General features: G+C 47.8%; 1 pseudogene; it reads right to left on the bottom strand.

Moving 5' to 3' along the window:
* Nucleotides 1-2,421: 2,421 nt before the first annotated feature.
* LOC144769194 (uncharacterized) lies at nucleotides 2,422-4,246 on the bottom strand (annotated as a pseudogene).
* Between the last annotated feature and the right edge of the window lie 1,646 nt (nucleotides 4,247-5,892).

Genomic DNA, 5,892 nt, shown 5'->3' with positions numbered 1-5,892 from the left:
GCTCCCCTCTGAATTTCCTTGCTGGGAATTCTAACTGCAGAAGCCTGCGTGTCGCTGGGAGCTGCAAGCGTGAAGCAACGAGAAGAAGCATGACACTGCCGCAGCTGTAGTCTTCATATCGCTGGAGAAGCGTGCCGCCGCATCTCCCAGGAAGCGTGTCTTCATCGAAGCAGTCTCCTGTCTCATCACCGGAGAAGCGTGACGCCAACGAGAGGGTCGCCATCGCATCGCCGGAGAAGCGTGTCGCAAGACCTGTCGCGGCTCCAAAGTACAGAGTCGTTGCACGGCTGGCAGGACGTAAACGCATCATCGTCGCATCAAGGGCGCCATCTTCTTGCTTCGCACCAGGATTGTCGCATTGCATCGAGGCACCATCTTGCGCATCTCAACCGGACCGCAGGCAGAGAACCTACACATCATCCCCGCACCGGTAAGGATCACAACGCTTCCCCTCCTCTGGGCAAGCATTGAGACGCAACGCATCATCTCTCCCGGAGCACGTAACCGACGCATCTCCCTCTGCGAGCCTTTTGTTTATTTTGCATTACGCATCCAGGTACTTTTGTGAGAACTATGTTGCATTTATCACCAACTTGAACTAAGCAACTTTTACCATCTTTAAGTCAATCTTAAGTACAGTATTGTGGATTTTTGTCGTTTTTGGACTTGTGTTAAGTCTATATAAAGAATACTTATTTTTATAAAACCTGTGTTGTGTCCATCTGTAGTGTTTTCACTGTATTACTGTGTATATTCACAAATGCTTAACACACTGCCTCTGAGATAAGGCTGTCTGCTCGTGCCAAGCTACGAAGTGGGTGAGCAGGAGTTATCTAGGAGTGTAATTCCCTTATCCGGACTTCAAAGCAAGGGTCCCTATTTGGACAAAGGTGTATACCATTGCCAACTAGAGACCCCCAGATCCAACATGAACCCAAATTGATTTAGTAACTGAATTGTTCTGAAAGTGTGTGAAATAGAGCTCCTAGTGCTGGGCAACCAGTTAAAATTCATCCCTAAATCTATGTGGCCAACCTGCATGGGACCAGAACCAACCCCTAAAAAAGACATAAAAAGCCTGGGCATCTGTCTCTACCAGGACCTCACTTTCAAAACCCAAGCAAGGAAAACCGCTGTAGTCTGCTTTGAACAACACGTAAGATACTCCCCCTTTTACCTATTCACTCTAGAAAACTCCTAATCAGGGGCTTATCTTCTCCAGACTGAACTATGGCAACGGCCTTTATCTGGGCGCCCCCAAAACCGTCATCGCTAAACTCCAGGTGGTCCAGAACTCGGCTGCTAGACTCCTCACAGGCACTAAAAATCGGTGCTCAGCTAAACCTGCTTTAAGATCTCTCCACTGGCTCCTGATTAAGGAGAGAGTAAACTTCAAAACCCTGTGCACCACACACAAGATCCTTCAGGGCAAGGGCCCTCATAATCTAAAAGCCTTGATCAAACCATACAAAGCCAATAGAAAGTTACGCTCCGACAACCTCCATTTTGCCTTCACGGCCACAATCAGGAAGGCACGTACAGGGGGCCGTCTCTTCTCCTACAACGCCCCTAGGCTCTTGAATTCCCTGCTCTTGTCATCCGCAGTGAAACCAACATACTAACCTTCCGCAAACACCTGAAAACCTGACTCTTCCCGTAATCACATCTGTTCTCTAGTGTACTCCACAGCGCTGGGACGCCTCCAGGGAGCCATGCGCTACCAAATCCTTTTTCTTTTATTTCATTCAAAACATTGCTGGTATGTGCTGGCTTTGATGAGCCAGTCGTCCAAGTATGGGAAGACATGGATGCTTTGTCTTCTTAGGTGAGCAGCTACTACCGCCAGACATTTTGTGAAGACTCTGGGGGCTGTGGTGACTCAGAATAGGAGTACCTTGAATTGGAAGCGTTGACCCGCTACCACAAACATGAGGAATTTGCGATGAGCGGGGTGGATTGGAATATGAAAATAGGTGTCTTTTAAATATACAGTAGACAGAAAGTCGCCTTCCTTCAGCAGGGGAAGTACTTGTTGAAGTGCTACCATGTGGAAATGATCTGACTGAATGTATAGATTGAGTTATCTGAGATCTAATATTGGTCTGAAAGAACCATCTTTTTGGGGTATTAGGAAGTAAAAAGAGTATATGCCCGACCTGTGATATTGTGGTGGTACGGGTTCTATAGCTCCTTTTAGAAGTAGAGACTGAACCTCTTGTTTGAGGAGGTGTAGGTGATCTGGTGAAAGTTTGTGACTTTGGTGGAATGTTTGGAGGAGTGTTGATTAACTCCAGGCAGTAACCAGAATGGATAATTTGTAGTACCCACTTGTCTGTTGTTATTGACTGCCATATTGGTAGGAAATCTGACAGTCTTCCCCCAACAGGCGTTAGGTGGTCGGGGAGAAGTGGAGGCAAGTCACTACTTTGTATTGGAGGGGGAGGTGCGTGTGTTTGAGCCCCTGCCATCGTTACCTCTGTAACCCCCTCTGAAGTAACCCCTAGATGGAGAGGGTTGGTTATTGCCCTTCTAGGTGGTGGTCTCCGAGGAGGTATTCTTTGAGCCTCCGCGGTAAAAGGAGCGGCAAAAGGAACCACAGCTTTGTGCTGACTGAAGAGCTGCCATGGATTTGGCCACGTCAGTGTCATTTTTCATTTTCTCTAGTGAAGAATCCACCATTGAGCCTTAATAGATGCTCTTTATCAAAGGGAGTGTTTAAAATTGAGGTTTGCACCTCTGGTTTCAAACCTAATATGCGAAGCCAAACGTGTCTTCTCAAAAGGACACTAGTGTTCATTGCTCTAGCAATAGTGTCTGCAGGATCTAGTGAACATCTTATAGTGTTATTGGAAATAGGTTGCCCTTCACGCACCAGGTCTTGTGCCTTAGAGCTATGTTCCTGGGGAAAATATTGTATTAATTGTTCCATCTCGTCCCAGTGTGCACCGTCATATCGTGCTACCAATGCTTGGGTGTTGGAGACAAGCCAGAAATTGGCCACCTGAGAGGCTACCCTTTTCCCGGAAGCATCAATAAGTTTGGATTCTTTATCTGGGGATGGAGCAACTCCTGTTGTGTGGGAGTTGATCTTTTTTCTTGCATTGGACATGACCAGGGAGTCTCGTGGCAACTGACCTTTCATATATACTGGATCAGATGGTGCTGGCTTGTATTTTTTGTCTACTCTGGGGGTAAGAATACAAGCTCTGACCGGGTCGTTCAAAATGTCATCGACATGCCTGATCATCCCTTTGAGCATAGGTAGTGTATGTGATGACCTCTGTGTGGTACTGAGGGTTTCAAAGAGGAAATTCTCTTCTAGGGATTCCTTATGTAGCTGCGCTCCATGGTAATTGGCAGCTCTACCCAGTAACTCAATGTAGCCTACACCGTCATCTGGTGGAGAGGGCTTGTTAGGATAAGAATCAGGATCATTGCCCGGGGGCGAATTGGTATTGTAATCATCTCATGGGTCTTGCATTGGTTGATTATCACCCCCATCATCATCCCCATCATCCTGGTTTTCCGGTGTATGCGGTGGTGAATGTTCAGGTAAAATAGGCTGAAACTGTGGTGAAGAAAGAGGAGGAGGAGGGGGAGGGGAAGGGTTAGTTCCAGCCGTTCTCTTCTTTAAAGGAGTGTGGTATTCTTCCTTTGTATCAGTCCTTTTTTAAAGTCACTTTAGTGGTGATATGTCCAGTTTGAGGATGAATATACAGTGTGTTTTGTTTCAGATCCGGTCGATCAGTGTGTCGAAACGGTGTCTTTTTGGCAATTTCGGTAGATCCGACTGCTTCGGCGCCGAAGGTTTGGATGTTGACATTTTCATATCCGAAGTGTGTTTCGGTGCCGAATGGGTGGGGTCGGTGCAGAACTTGTGTTTCTACCCCAAAGTTCTCAGCTCCAAACTAGATTTGGGAGGAGTCTTTTCAGAGCCGGAAGGCTTTTTGGTAGGCTTCGGTGCCGAGCCAGAAGGTGGGGTGTTGGAAGCATGATCTTGGTGCCGGCCGGAGCCCGGGGGCACGGGTTGGACCAGAGCCTTTTTCTTTTGTGGCGTTGGGTCTTTGAACGAGGGCGGAGTTGTACTCACGGTATATTGTCCATGTGGGATGTCATCCTCTTGGTCGGAGACGAGCTCTGGGATGGCGATTGGCTCCTGCTCCTCCTCAGTTCCCATGGCCTCGCTGGCTTCTTCTTCTGATTGTTGTCTGAAGAAGAGAATGGAGCTTGTGTGCTGGCTCTGCATGTCGCAACGTCAACCCAGACGGTCGCAAAGTGTCTTTTTGGAGCGGAAAGCCTGGCACGCGTTGCAGTCCTGTTCTCGGTGTTCGGGAGACAAACACAGGTTACACACTTCATGTGAGTCGGTGCTCGAGTATTTCGTGTTAGACAGAGGGCAGAATTTGAAGGGAGTTTGTTCCATCGACTGCAGGTCGGCCCGACACATGTAGGCCCTACGGCCTTGCACGAGCTTTCTGATCGAAAGAGAAGTTTAAGTAAGGAAATACGATACACAATAGAAAGGGAGACGCCTTCGAAAACAATAACGTGGAGGGCGAGTATTTTGCGCACTGAGGGAAACCTAAGGAACGGTGTTGAACTGGAGTGCAGCGATAGACGTCCAAACCCGATGGCGGAAAAAAACTATTTAACAATGGAGTCGATGCGCATGCACACCATCATTGAAAGGAGGAGTCACCTACCTCGTGACTGGAAAGACTTCTTCAAAGAAAAACAAGTGCAAACATTTTCAGTTTTTTGGCATTCCCATTTTGGCCCAATGTGCTAATCTCTACTCTTCCCTACTCTTTGTGGAGTCTCTGGTACAAAATAGGTACATGCATAGCAACTATCTGGATTGTGATCTCAAGCATACATTCACATTGGATGCTGGTCATGCAGAACAAGTTACTTACCTTCGGAAACAATATTTCTGTAAGACAGATTAGTCATGGATTCCTCACCTTAGAATTACCCCCAGGCGTCAGACTGGATCCAGAGAATTTTTTCATCAGCAGTACCCCTGCGCGTCGATGGGTGGCGTCGGTTGACGCCACGTTCATCGTTGGCATTGTGGTCACCGGGATGACGTTGCGGTATCTACTTAGGCTGATGTCGGTTCTTTACAAGACATTCTACGCCAGAAGCGCAGAGCCATGCAAGACACTGACCACTGGTGCACAAAACTAGGACCCTGAAAGGGAATCCTTAACCCCAGAAGGCAGTTCGCATAGCGTGGAGGATGGGAGGGGCGGTGAGGAATCCATGAGTAATCTATGTCTCTTACAGAAATATTGTTACCGAAGGTAAGTAACTTGTTCATCTGAAAGAGACAATTAGTTATGGATTCCTCACCTTAGAATAGATACCCTAGCAATACCAACCCCGGAGGTGGGTCTGCGAACTAAGTTCACACCAGGAAGTCCTGGAGAACAGATCGGCCAAAATAGCCGTCTCTCCGGACTTGGCTGCCCAGGCAGTAGTGTTTGGTAAACTTGTGCAGGGAAGCCCATGTAGCTGCTTGGAAGATGTCATGAAGGAGGACTCCGCATGTCAAAGCAGTAGTGGCTGCCGTCGCCCTGGAGGAATGGGCGTGCAGTCCCACTGGAGGTTCCTTTTTCGCTAAAGAGTAGCAGATATTGATGCAAAGAATGACCCATTGGGAGATGATCCGTATTTGCATGGCTTGACCGTTCTTGGCGCCCACATAGCCAACAAAGAGCTGATAATCCACCTGGAATTGTTTTGTGCGATTCAGATAGAATGAAAGAGCACGTTTTGGATCCAGACGGTGGAGCCTCTCCTCCTCTTTAGAAGGATGCAGGGGGAGGGAAAAAGGTGGGCAAAGTGATTGGCTGTCCTATGTGGAAAGAGGTAAACACTTTGGGAAGG

This window comes from Lissotriton helveticus, chromosome 7 (assembly GCF_964261635.1).
Source record: "Lissotriton helveticus chromosome 7, aLisHel1.1, whole genome shotgun sequence".
Lineage (NCBI taxonomy): Eukaryota > Metazoa > Chordata > Amphibia > Caudata > Salamandridae > Lissotriton > Lissotriton helveticus.
Note: the sequence above shows the minus strand (reverse complement) of the source record. Positions and strands in the feature narration are given on the sequence as shown.